General features: G+C 48.1%; 1 protein-coding gene across 1 annotated transcript in view; it reads left to right on the forward strand.

Moving 5' to 3' along the window:
* Nucleotides 1–14,044, forward strand: part of MARK2 (microtubule affinity regulating kinase 2) — a 35,413-nt gene that overhangs the window by 17,369 nt on the left and 4,000 nt on the right. The gene's annotated exons all lie outside the window — the stretch shown is intronic.

Below are 14,044 nucleotides of genomic sequence, written 5' to 3' on the forward strand. Positions count from 1 at the left end.
AAAAAAAAAAAAAAAAGTTGAATCAAGTGCTTACCTTATATCAAATTGTGTCTACATATAGACTTGCAGGATTGTAGCTCCATTTCCCATCACTCAGCAAGTCCCATAAGCCTCTGCTTTTTACACAAAGCATATTTCTTTCCAGAATTCAACTTGATGTGCTTTTTTTCTCTCTTCGGCCTCTGGTCTGTATGGAAGATAGACTTGCTTTCAAAGGTGATTTTTTCACTCTATTAGCTAAGGCAGTGACTCAGTAACAGTGCCTCCTGGATGGCCCTCTAAGTACATTCCTCTGTTCCCAGTGGTTGGGAAACTCTTAAAGACAATGGACTGAGTACTTGAAGGGTAGACGGTGCCCCCCACCCATTCTCACACACCCATTCTCACAGGGCACAGTTTGCCCTGAGGCTAGTGTCTTCAGCTATAGACATAATAATAGCCAGCATTTATTGAGCACTTAACTTTGTCCCAGATACTTGTTTAATTAGCTGTTTTACATTCATTAACTCATTTAATCTTTGTGAGATAGTAGGTCTTATTATTTTCCCCACTTTGCAGATGAGGAAACAGACGCCCAGAAATGTTGAGTAACTTAAGGTAACAAACTCATGTGGTTCAGAGTGTTTGTTGGTGTCAGAACAAGACTTTCTTGACCGTGGAGAGCACTTTGGCTCTGGCTTCAGTTGTGTCCTGGCAGTAGAAGATAGATCCCTTAGGATTAGCTCACAGTCAGTGTGGGGCAAAACATGGCTCCCAGGCCGGCTTCAGAGTTGTGCGTGCTCTCCTCTGCCCCACGTTGTTTCTTTCTGCCCTCTGTGACCTGTTGTTAAGGTGGCACAGTGCAGGAGATGCAGCTCTTTGGGTTTAGCTCCCTGGTCTTAAGAGCTGTGGGAAACAGTTTTTTGACCTTATTGTTTAATCCTGGCTTCTGGTTTTCCTCTTCATCTCTTCTCACCTTCTGGAATTCCAAGAACTCCTTTAGAAAAACCAGAGTCTTGAGATCTGAAATTGGTAACCAACAAGTAAGTACCTCACAGCATAGGACAGTTTGGATTCTTAGATTTGACTGTCCTGCTCAGTAGCACCTCACTACCCCCAAAAAAGAAAACTTTTGTTTGTGGATCTTAACTATGTACATTTTATGCTTACGAAACTAGTATTTTCTTTTTATGTACCATTATGTACACTTACACACGCAGAAGCCCAGAGCTACTTGCTTTTAGCCTTGACTGCCAAGGACACTGAGATCACTGTAGCTGGTAGTGCCAGGCCTCTGTGTGTGTTTGGGACTTGCCAGTCCAATCCTGGGATCTGAATTCTGTCCTTCCTGCTGTCTCTTTATCCCATTGCTTGTGTAATATGCCAGTACTTCCTGTTTGCACTTGTCAGTCTTTCTTTTGTTTCACTTCTGTCTCCTGAAGCTATGCATATGGTCCTCCTAGACATCTGGAGTTGTTTCTTAGTGAGAGTGAACCTCTGTGGAATTTCAGTTAACTTGAGTTTATGAGTTTTTGGTTTGATTTACTTGCTTGTCTACCCCTGGCAATATAGTGCCTTTTCTTTTATCCTGTTAGAGGTTTTGATTTTATTCGCAGAATTCTGAAATGTTGAGCTGATTTAAAGATGCCGGCATGGAGCATGGGTAAAGGGGGTGAGCTGCTGCCCTTGATTCAAACATCACTTATCCACTTGCGCCCCTACTGCTGCCCTAGCAGAAGAAGAGGAGTTCAACTTATATGATTGTATTTGTGTTCAAACCTGATTCACTTCTCTAAGATCACGGTTACATGCCATTTCTAAATTACTTTAGAATCCATGTTTTTGTTACAGTGGAAAAACCAAGGTCCATGTGAATCACTTTGAGAAGCACAGCCTGTTGGCTTTCTTATGAGTGGTTCTCCCCCTCCCCACTTCCCACCTCCAGCACATTTTTAAAAAAATTATTAATTAATTTATTTATTTTGGCTGCGTTGGGTTTTCGTTGCTATGTGCAGGCTTTCTCTAGTTGCGGTGAGCGGGGGCTACTCTTTGTTGTGGTGCAAGGGCTTCTCATTGCGGTGGCTTCTCTTGTTGCGGAACATGGGCTCTAGGCGCGTGGGCTTCAGTAGTTGTGGCACGTGAGCTCAGTAGTTGTGGTTCACGGGCTCTAGAGCGCAGCCTCAGTAGTTGTGGTGCACAGGCTTAGTTGCTCCGTGGCATGTGGGATCTTCCCGGACCAGGAATCGAACCCATATGCCCTGCATTGGCAGGTGGATTCTTAACTGTTGCGCCACCAAGGAAGTCCCTCCGGCACATTTTTATCTCTCCTCAGAGGTGGCTGCTGTCACATACAGGTGTTCTTTAGTGATGCAGGCCACTGCTTCCTTGGAGAGTGCATGGCAGTGTTCTCTTGCTAATGAAAAGGCTGTCATAATGGGTTAGGTCCATAGGGGCTCTGCCCTTCTGTACTTGTATTCCTAGGGAGAAAAATCTCTACCTTAATTACCACATCATGCTGGCAGAGAGGTGTGGCTGCTAATCGATTAGATGACAGTCCTTTGCATTGGTGTGGAACTGTTGAGGTTGTTTTGTTTTTAAATAAAATAGATTTGAGCCAGGTAAGTTTATTTTGAAGAGATAAAGATTTCCCTTTATTAACCTTATGTCTTTTTTTTTTTTTTTTACAGACTGTCTTTTTTCTTTTTTAAAAAAATTAATTTATTTATTTATTTTTGGCTGTGTTGGGTCTTCGTTGCTGCATGTAGGCTTTCTCTGGCTGCAGCGAGCGGGGGCTACTCTTCGTTGTGGTGCACGGGCTTCTCATTGCGGTAGCTTCTCTTGTTGCGGAGCACGGGCTCTAGGTGTGTGGGCTTCAGTAGTTGTGGCACACGGGCTCAGTAGTTGTGGCTCGCGGGCTCACTAGTTGTGGCTTGCAGGCTCTAGAGTGCAGGCTCAGTAGTTGTGGCACACGGGCTTAGTTGCTCCGCGGCATGTGGGATCTTCCTGGACCACTTCCAGGACCAGGGCTCGAACCCGTGTCCCCTGCATTGACAGGCAGATTCTCAACCACTGAGCCACCAGGGAAGTCCTAGACCTCATGTCTTTAGTGCCATTTCTGTGTCCTTATCTTCTAACTTGGTAGTAAGAAGCACTAAGTTGGCTTTTCTTGCCATTTTGGTGCCGGTGGCAAACAATGTCTTTTCCTGTCCTGCACCTTTGGTGTGCTTCCTTTCTGTTTAGTAGCACCAGATTCCTTTATTTGTTTTGGTTTTCATTCTTTCCTCCTGTCTTGGAGTGGTTGAACCCTATTCTGAAATATATTTTTAAGATAGTGTTTAAAAGCAAACACCCTGCCTTTCTTGAAACCACAGAAACTGCTTGTGAAACAGCCGATAGAGCAAGCTGCCAAATCCACACTGTTAAAACCAACCCCTAACTGACAAAATGTCAGACACTGATGTTAAACCTTCCTTATGATTAGGGTGTGAGGGTTTTTCTCATTAATAAATGTTTAGGTGCTGAACTCCCAGTTTCACATTTGGAATGCTTTACATTATAAAATTCTGCATAGTAAACCATTCCAAAAGAATCTTGTGCAGCTAATCTGCTATCTGCTGTAGGAAAGGTTTTCAACAAAACAATTCCCATTCCCCTTCACCTACTTATTTATTTTTTTTAATTTCAGAAAATGATTTTCTTTGGAGGTGATTTGGACCAAGTCTCACTAGCCTTACCATTTTTAAGATAGAACTATATATAAAATATATAAACAACAAGGATCTACTGTATAGCACAGGGAACAACATAACTATATTCAGTGTCTTGTAATAACCTATAATAGAAAAGAATCTGAAAAAGAATACGTATATATGTGGGCGCAGACACACACACACATATATATATATAACTGAATCACTTTGTTATATACCTGCAATATTGTAAATCAACTAAACTTCAATTAAAAAAAAAATAGAACTAGCTTCAGAATTATTTTTCCCCCAACAGAGGAAGACTGGGGCCTTAATCTTTATCCTTAGGCCCTGAATTACCTTTTTTTTTAGGATGGCATAGAATCTTCTGTTTGTCTAGGGAATTTCTTTCCAAGTAGTTTCAGGAATAAGTATTCGTTCCTTCTTGCAACCTTCCAGAAGAACTCTGACAGTGCTGGTAGCCTGCTGAGTAAGGGTACAGTTTAAAAACTGGTACTAGTGTGTACGTCAAGCTAAAGCACTGCTTGAATGGGAGTTGATGAGGGAGACCAGGCTTGACAATCAATAATTGGGAAAGAAAAGGAAAAGTATATTAACGTGCCTCCGTAGTCACAGCCAGCACTGAGATATGGGTCTCTGGATGCAGATCTTTACGAAGCCCTTCCAGATTTTCCCCAAGAGCACCCTCTTCTGTTCTAATGCTAAGGGCTTTTTTTGACTTCATTTCCATGACCTTAGCCCTGAGCAACTTTTCTGACTTTGTGCTTAAGCCCTTCCTGTATCATCTTTGCTTGTATATTGGGCCTATCTCTGGTTTCTAGATGGGGATGAGACAAGGAAGGCTAAATGATTGATTCTTCAGTGAGTCTCCCCGGGTTGACTTCCTTTCATACCAGCATCTCACAACTCTCATCATGGTCCACGCAGTGGGTGGGCATCCCCATTCATTGACGTCTCAGGGTTTAATATTTATTTATTTATTTATTTATTTATTTGGCTCCGGGTCGCGGTTGTGGCATGCGGGATCTTTTAGTTGTGGCATGTGGGATCTAGTTTGCTGACCAGGGGTCGAACCCAGGCCCCCTGCATTGGGAGTGCAGAGTCTTAACCACTGGACCACCAGGGAAATCCCAAGTCTCAGGGTTTAGATAGATCCTGGTAGAACTCATGATCGTAGCTAGAAGCGAGACCTGGGATCTTCAAATCTCTCAGCGCATGGTTCCTCTGAAAAATAACAAAAGCTACAGACTTAAAAAAAAAAAAAAAAAAAGCTACAGACTTCTAGTAAATTGGAGGGCATAGGCAGACTGTAACTTTAGTTAGCTCCTGGATTTGGTCCTACGTTGGATAGTGTGATTTGTGCTTATCTCTCCAATTAGGTAGTCAACTTTTTTGAAGGCTGGGCTGTATTTTATCTTTCTCTGTATCCCTTCCTCCCCCAGAGTCTTTTAGACTGCTTTGCACATGATCGTCTCTCAGTGAATTATTTGTGAAATAAAACAATAAGAAAAATAACAACATGGGTATTATTCTTCATTTACCACCACCCTTGGGGAAGTGTGTCCATATTGATTTGTGAATCAGACATTTGTCTATCCAATTTTTGGCCATTTAAGTCACGTCTTAATTGGTGTCTTAATAGGTTCAATAATGACTAAAAAGAACTTTTTCAGGATGAGAGGATAAGGGGGACGTTTTACCCTATTACTGGATTGTGTTAAGAACTCAGAGAGGAAACCGCAGCGGGGGAGTGCACTGCTGAGGAAACCCTGTCTGGCTTCCCGAAGTAGGGAACAGAGTGGAAAAGCCAGGCCCTCCTGGTTTTGCTGAATTCTGTTCTTGCCCCTGACACACAGCGTCTCTGGCTATGTTGTTGCTTTTGGTTAAATTGGCCTCATCTTTCCTGCTTCTGCAATGGGTGAACAGAGGTACACTGGGTGTTGGGAATTTTGTCCAGAGCTGGAGAGATCATGTGGTCTGTATCAGAAAGCTGGAGTTATTTATAGTGGGAGAGAAGCTAAGGAGCATGGCACAGAAAGAACTGATTTCACACCACCTCAGCACCTGGTGGTGGTGCGGACCCAGGTTTCTCTTTGAGCATCTCGGGGGAGATCAGGTGCTTTTCTGAACTGACCAAGAGCTGTGAGGTGTCAGGGACCACATTTTCCAGGACCATTATGGGTAGAGCAAGAATGCGATGACCATTTTTCTACTTTCCTCTTGATTCCTTGGTCTTCGTGACTCAGGGTGTGAGAGCTCCAACTGACTTTTGAAGCTCCTGTTTTTGAACCAGTGCAGAAGGCACCAGCTGTGTAGGGTGGTGGAAAAAGGACCTTTTGGACTGGTCTGCTTGGACCTGCCTCCCCCTTCCCCCACTCTGGGCAGCAAGGCTGAAACTGCTGCTTGCTGGGCTTTGCCAGGTTGGTTTCTCCTCATGGATCGGCTACCATGGCAGACAGGCAGGCAGCTCCCCATCCAGGAGCCCTCCAAGGAGCCAGGCTGCTAGGGAGTCATGCTGCGGGGGCGCGGTGGCGGGGGCAGGTGCTAGGCACTAGGTGTGCCACCTACCCTACCAGGGGCTGTGCCTACTCAGAGCTGCTCAGACTAAGGCTGCAGAGCCCTGGGGCCTGCTGGAAGTAGACTGTGTGTTCACGGTACCTTTTCCTGCACCTTGTGGCCACATTCGTGGTATGCCGAGAGGCTGGGAGTGGTGAGGAGCTTGTAAATCGTGGGTAAATGAAATCTAGAGAGGGAGAGGATTCTTGCCTAGGGCACACTGAGTTCAGGGTTGTAATGTTTCTAAGTCCAGAGTTGTCACCTAGCTTAACTTTAATTTTCTCAGCCCTAGGTGGAAGAGATTTTCCAGTGTGCGAGCTTGGTGTCCGAGACATGTTAGGTGAGGTTTACTTATGGAGCCAGACTTCTGGCAGGTTGACTCGATGTAAGACAAGGTCAGGATGTGGTCTTCAGGACGTGCAGACCATGCTCACTTCCTGCTGTGGTCTCAGGGACAGGGCTGGAAGGCTTAAGAGCACAGAGGCACTGAGAAGCCCTCACATCCACCTAGGACAGACCCTCAGAGCTCATCTCCAGCCCCTCATTATACAAGTGGGGAAACACAGGTCGCAAGAGGGTGAATGACTGGCACGGGATATGTAACTTGTTTGGGTGGAGCTGGATCTAGATTTGCTCTCTCTTGAGGACTTGGAGCTGTATCCCCCTTTGCTTCCACTTCAGAAGCAGTCCTCTTGCTTAGAAGACCTGTGCGGGGGCTACCTGCAGCCGTCATGGCAGAGGGGAGGCTGGGGAAGGACAGGTGAAAGGGCAGTAGGCCCCAGCTCCACACACCAGCCATGAGCTCTGAAATCCTGCCAGAGTCTGCGTCCGTAGAGACACCAGAAGGCCCTCAAGAATGGATTAAAAGCAGTAGGCACCAGCATTCTAGCCCTGGCCCAGGGTGAAGTAGTCACGTGGAGCAGCGATGTGCTAAGAGCTATTGGGTAAAGAGTCACTCCGAAAAAAGCAGGAAGACCCTGACCTTCTCTCATGAATTAGGAAAGCATTGCTTGAAAGCCTGTTAGGTGCCAGGCACTGTGCCTGGGCACTGAGGACACAGAGTTGACTTAAGCCCTGGAAATTTCTCTTAGGTCGCTCCCACTCTGTGCTGTGGTGAACAAGACAGCCACTGAGAGTTGTGAAGGAGACAGGCCGTTCCGCAAGAGCGAAGTCCTAGTGCAAGAAGGCGGCTGTCTTTGGGACACCTGGAGTGACGTGTCAGGGACCCTGTGAAGTCAGAGAGGTGGAGCAGGGAGAACTTCCTGGGGGACGTGATGTCTGAGCTGAGGTTAACCAGGAAGAAGAATGGGAACGGAGGATGGAGGCAAAGCGTTCCAGGCAGTAGGAGGCCGTGGCAAAGGCCTGGAGGTCTGAGAGAACACTTGAAAACAGGTGGCAGGAGGCCAGAGTGAGACTAGGGAGGGACGAGGGCAAGGCTGGAGCTGCAGGCAGGGAAAGGGAGCTGCCAGCTGAAAGAAAAATCCAGAAACGATTTGGGTCTGCAAATCAATTTTACAGTGTGTGTATATATATATATGTGTATGTAGACATTTACCCTGTGTATGTGTACGTATACATATAAATCGTGTGTGTGTAAGGGGAGCTTTGAGTATGAAGCCATCACTTCCTGTTCCCAGTGCTGGGCATCCTGCTGAGGTGACTGTGGATGCCCCCCACATGTGGCAGAGTAAGAGGACTGGTTTTTCTACATGCAGGTGTGGGTGGAGGGTAGGCTGCCCGAGGTTTCCGTCCTGGCAGGTGGGACTGGTTTTAGCTTTGGAGCAGAGCTGGCTGAGGACACTGTGGGGCTTCTTCAGGCCCAGGGACAGGACCAATTTCCCTCTTCTTATGGGGGACTGACTCACAGGCTATTGCTGCCACCGGAGGTTCTGCAGGCTTTTCAGAGGCAGCCTGTGGCGGCTGATGGTAGCAGTTGGTGAGAAAGAAGTACTTGGTGGCCATTTCTCCTGCCACTCCTGACAGACATTTCTGTCGCTAAATAGCACCTCTCTGTGGCAGCCTTGGGCTCTGCTCTGGCAAAGGAGGAGCATTTCCTCTCCGTGAGAGGGGCCATCTGTGGCTTCTGCTCCACCCTATACAACATGCCAGCGCCAGCGAGAGTCTCCCTTCCCTCCTGCCACTGGCAGTCAGGGGCACAGGTCCTTAAGTGGTAGACCTTAACTTACAGGGTCATAGAAATGACCATGCTCCAAACTGCAGGGTTCCGGGCACAGCCGGCAAAGCCAAAGCATGTGAAAACCGACCTGAGGTTAGAGTGTAGACTGTCTCCCTCCGAAAGGTGTAACGGGGACAGTGTCTTACTTGACTGTATGTGGCTGCTGCCTTGCAGACAGCTGGGCTGTCCGCTCTCCTGCCACGGAGCAAGTTTTGTTCCCATGCTAGTCCGGCTTTTACTGTTTCCCCTCCTGCCTTTCCCCAGAGACCATAAACCTGCCTACCTCCTGTTATGTTCTAGTTCTGATAGGAGTACCATTCAGAGTTCTTGGCAGGAGACCAACTCACTTCTCTCCGGGCTGGTTTCCCCTCCTTTTCCCAGCGTGTTGGATGTGCATGTTCCCCAGAGTTCTCCGTATGCAGCTGTAGTGCCCAGAGATTGGAGCTCTCCTGCAGTGGGAACCCAGCTGCTTCCCTCCTCGGTTGTAGGGGCAGGGCTTGAAAATAGAGAATCATAATCTCCCTTCCTCCTCCTTCTCCTGCCCCCCCCTCCTCCCCCCACAATACACCAAGCAAACTGGAGTGACCGGCTCAGGGGCTCAGAGCAGGACTCAGCCCGCCTCACTGCTCTGCATGACGGCAGCGATCTGGAGGAAGATTAATGGACGCGTGAGTATGTGAACCCCGGAGCACGTTACCATCTCAGGCTGGTCCTTGGTGGCAGGTGTGGACTTATTCTGGTGTTAGGGAGACCAGGGCTCCTGAGGGGAGATGACCCAGCCAGGTGTGCGTCTGCCTGAGGCCACCCTCCTCTCAAACACGTGGGGAAAGGGAAAGCACTTCTAAATACCCCTGCTCTTCAGAAGAGCTTGGTGGGCGGTTCGGGGAGTTTGTTCTTATCCCTTTCTTCCCTAAGCCAGGTTCTTTAGCTCCTAAGCTGGACTTAACTACCTTCACTTCTTGTAGGATGAGTGCATCTCCCTGGCCGGGGTGAGACTGTGGGTGGAAGGTTAGGAAGGGGTAGCTGCTCCTTTGCTAGAAAGGGGAGTTTGGAGAGGGAGCACAGGTTGCCAGCAGGTATTTTGCATCCCCCTCTGGCTGGCTAGAGAAGGGTGCCACCCTAGTTCCCGTCTGCCGACCTCTCCAGACAGCCAAGGGAGCACCCAAATGGAAACATCCTCTTTCTGCCGAGGCTTGAGTGCCTAAGGCAGAGACCAGATGGTAGCAGCTCAGGCCTGCTAAGAGGGGAAGATTGGTTATTTAGGGGCTGTGACAAATGGTTTTGCAGAAGAGCAGGGGAGAAAGGATCTAATTTAGCAAAGCCAGGGGCCAATTTCTACAGTAACCCTGTGGAGAGCCCAGACGGCCTGGAACCACAGGGCCACAGGCTCAGGTGCTGACTGCCTTCTCTCTTCCTTCTTGTGTCTGGTGGCTAGTGATGTCATTGTGAGGTTAACCCTCTGGTCAGAGAGGACGACCCTGACTCCCTGCTGCTTGAGCCCTTCTGCGCTGGAGCTGTACCTAAATGGCCTCCCAATTCTGACTTTGCATAGGGCAAGAAATGGTCATAGGAAGTTTTGTTTTGATAGTTTGACTTCTGATTGGGCATTTAGCCATCTGAGAACTGAGTGCTTTCCTTCTTTTTAAAAATTATTTATTTAGGGCTTCCCTGGTGGCGCAGTGGTTGAGAGTCCGCCTGCCGATGCAGGGGACACGGGTTCGTGCCCCGATCCGGGAAGATCCCACATGCCGCGGAGCAGCTAGGCCCGTGAGCCATGGCCGCTAAGCCTGCGCGTCCGGAGCCTGTGCTCCACAACAGTGAGAGGCCCGCATACCAAAAAAAAAAAAAAAAATTATTTATTTATTTATTTTTGGCTGCTTTGGGTCTTTGTTGCTGCGCGCAGGCTTTCTCTGGTTACAGCGAGCAGGGGCTACTCTTCATTGCGGTGCGTGGGCTTCTCATTGCGGTGGCTTCTCTTATTGCAGAGCATAGGCTCTAGGCGTGTGGGCTTCAGTAGTTGTGGCTCACGGGCTCTAGAGTGCAGGCTCAGTAATTGTGGCACATGGGCTTAGTTGCTCCGCGGCATAGGGGATCTTCCCGGACCAGGGTTCGAACCTGTGTCCCCTGCATTGGCAGGAAGTTTCTTTTTTTTTTTTTTAATGCACAGATCTTCTTTTAAAATTTATTTATTTTATTATTTATTTTAGTTTTGGCTGCATTGGGTCTTCGTTGCTGCATGGGGGCTTTTCTCTAGTTGTGGAAAGCGGGAGCTACTATTCGTTGTGGTGCGAGGGCTTCTCATTGAGGCAGCTTCTCTTGTTGCAGAGCAGGGGCTCTAGGTATGCAGGCTTCAGTAGTTGTGGCTCGCAGGCTCAGTAGTTGTGGCTCGCGGGCTCTAGAGCGCAGGCTCAGTAGTTGCGGCGCACGGGCTTAGTTGCTCCATGGCATGTGGGATCTTCCCGGACCAGGGCTCGAACCTGTGTCCTGCATTGGTAGGCAGATTCTTAACCACTGTACCACCAGGGAAGCCCCTGAGTGCTTTCTTTATGTAAAAGTACCCTGGAAACACCCCTCTTTCTTAAGCCCTATGCCACATATATTTCTTGGTGAGACAGAGAGCCTTTGCTTGGGTATTATTTTAATTTGGGACTCTTAATGGGGCCCTATGTTGCTCATCCTTCTAATCTCCCGGACCCCCCCACAAAAAAACCCAAACCTTTTATACGAAGAACTTTGGGAAAATGGAGCAGTGCCTCAAGGTCACTGGATCATAAGTGGTATTTGGCATAGTTAGCTGGTTTGGTGTTCGGTGAGAGATTTCTGCTTTATACTTGAGCAAAAGATCTCTTGGCAGGAGGCCTCTGTGTGGTGTTCCCAGTGCTTGCCCTGTGTACAGGGTTTGCCCCCTTCCCTCCCCTGACAGGCTGTTTTAATCCTCTTGCCCATAAACAAGTGCAGCAGAACATGTCAGGCCAGCTCACATGACCTTGGTTATCTCTTAATGGGGTAGCCAGCATCAGCTTTATTTTTTTAATTATTTTAAAAAATTTATTTATTTTTGGCTGCACTGGGGCTTCGTTGCTGCTCACAGGCTTTCTCTAGTTGCGGCGAGTGGGGGCTACTCTTCGTTGCGGTGCGTGGGCTTCTTATTGTGGTGGCTTCTCTAGTTGCGGAGCACAGGCTCTGGGCGCGCGGGCTTCAGTAGTTGTGGCTCGCGGGCTCTAGAGCGCAGGCTCAGTAGTTGTGACGCACGGGCTTAGTTGCTCCGCAGCATGTGGGATCTTTCCGGACCAGGGCTCAAACTCGTGTCCCCTGCATTGGCAGGCAGATTCTTAACCACTGCGCCACCAGGGAAGCCCCAGCATCAGTTTTATTTATTTATTTATTTATTTTTAGAAACATGAAGCTCGAAGCTTCTTTTTTTTTTAAATGGAAATGCATTTCTTTTATTTATTTATTTTACTTTACTTTTGGCTGTGTTGGGTCTTCGTTTCTGTGCGAGGGCTTTCTCTAGTTGTGGCAAGCGGGGGCCACTTTTCATCGCGGTGCGCGGGCCTCTCACTCTCACGGCATCTCTTGTTGCGGAGCACAGGCTCCAGACGCGCAGGCTCGGTAGTTGTGGCTCACGGGCCTAGTTGCTCCGCGGCGTGTGGGATCTTCCCAGACCAGGGCTTGAACCCGTGTCCCCTGCATTAGCAGGCAGATTCTCAACCACTGTGCCACCAGGGAAGCCCCCCAGCATCAGTTTTAGATACCACAGTCACTTGATGTGTTAGAGCTGTCAGGGTAAAAATGTGGAGATGCCAGGAGGAAGCCTGGGTCTGTCAAGAAAGGGAAACAGGAGTGTTTGTGATTCCTTAGTGAGGACCAGGTAGGAAAAGTCAGCTCTTGTGGGACAGGAGTGAGAAAAGGACAGCTAGACAGTTTCATTCCTTCTTACCTTTATCATCCCTGAATTCCTACTTCTGGTATCTCATTTATTATCTTTCTCCTGTATCTCAAATCCTGTCTGCCGGGGCCCATGACATGCAGCTGTTTCAGGAAACTGCCCCTGAGACAGATGCCTGCCAGCTTATGGGATACAAAACCCAACACCGAAAATCCCATCTTCCCAAACAGCGACAGCGATCTTGTTATGTTGTGTGAAGGACAGCTGGTGGTGGGAGCCTGGCTGCCACGAAGGCTGCTGAGTCTCCAAGCCAGAGACATTCAGGAGCTGGGAGTGCGGCTAAGTTTTCACCAGAACACTCACCCCCACTACCCTGGCTCTGAGTTTCCCTCATCTCACCACGGAAGAGGCAGTGCTCTTCAGTACATAACAATCAGGGACTCTAGCCACACTGTGTGAGTGTGTGTGTATTTCTTAAATACCGGTCACATTTCCCATTGTGACTTTTTTTTTTTTTTTTTGCGGTACACGGGACTCTCACTGTTGTGGCCTCTCCCGTTGCGGAGCACAGGCTCCGGACGCGCAGGCTCAGCGGCCATGGCTCACGGGCCTAGCTGCTCCGCGGCATGTGGGATCTTCCCGGACCGGGGCACGAACCCGTGTCCCCTGCATCGGCAGGCGGACTCTTAACCACTGCACCACCAGGGAAGCGCCCCCCATTGTGACTATTAATTTGCAAAGTTTCCAGTTCCATATACCTAGAAAATCTTGGCAAGATTATTGACATTGTGTGTCTCAGGAGCTGTGGTGTGTACTCTGGATTTTCCTAGGGTTGGATGTGTGTGTTTAAAGTGCTTTTTATCAGGGACAAGTAGAGTGGCCTTTTATGGAAGGGATAAAACAGTTGAGCTGCTGGAGCCCTTTCTGGCTCTGCCAGAAACCCACGTCCAAGTCTGAGCTGTGCAAATAGGTGAACAGAACTTGGTCTTCGACTCTAGCGCTCTCCTAGGCCGGTTTGAAAGATCCATCTCTTTTTGGAGAATAGAGAATTTGTGGTAAGCAGTGGGTAAAGAAGTTAAAGCCAAAAGCCGTATCTGGGCTTCCCTGGTGGCGCAGTGGTTAAGAACCCGCCTGCCAATGCAGGGGACACGGGTTTGAGCCCTGGTCCGGGAAGATCCCACATGCTGCAGAGCAGGTAAGCCGATGCGCCACAACTACTGAGCCTGTGCTCTAGAGCCCCTGAGCCACAACTACTGAAGCCCGCGCGCCTAGAGCCCGTGCTCCACAACCGCTATAAAAAACAAAAAAAAACAAGAAAACAAGAGAAGCCACCGCAATGAGAAGCCCGTGCACCGCAAGGAAGAGTAGCCCCCGCTCGCCGCAACTAGAGAAAGCCTGCGTGCAGCAACAGACCCAAATGCAACCAAAAATAAATAATAATTAATTTTTTAAAAATCATATTAAAAAAACATGAAAACTTATGCAAAAGCTATTTCTTTTTCTGGCAACCTACAGAATAAGTTGGGAAAGCGTATGGAATTATAGTAATAATAGCTAGCATGTCATGAGCATTTAATATATGCCAGGCATTGTTCTAAGTGTTTTGGATGGTGTTGGATAATTTCTGACTTTACCCCTTTGTTTTCTCTTGATAGAAACCCCTTTATGACTATGGGGTCTTTGTCCTTGTACTCGGTGTTTGCATGGACTAGATAGAACAACAGGATGGGTAGC

Source organism: Physeter macrocephalus, chromosome 16, assembly GCF_002837175.3.
Source record: "Physeter macrocephalus isolate SW-GA chromosome 16, ASM283717v5, whole genome shotgun sequence".
NCBI lineage: Eukaryota > Metazoa > Chordata > Mammalia > Artiodactyla > Physeteridae > Physeter > Physeter macrocephalus.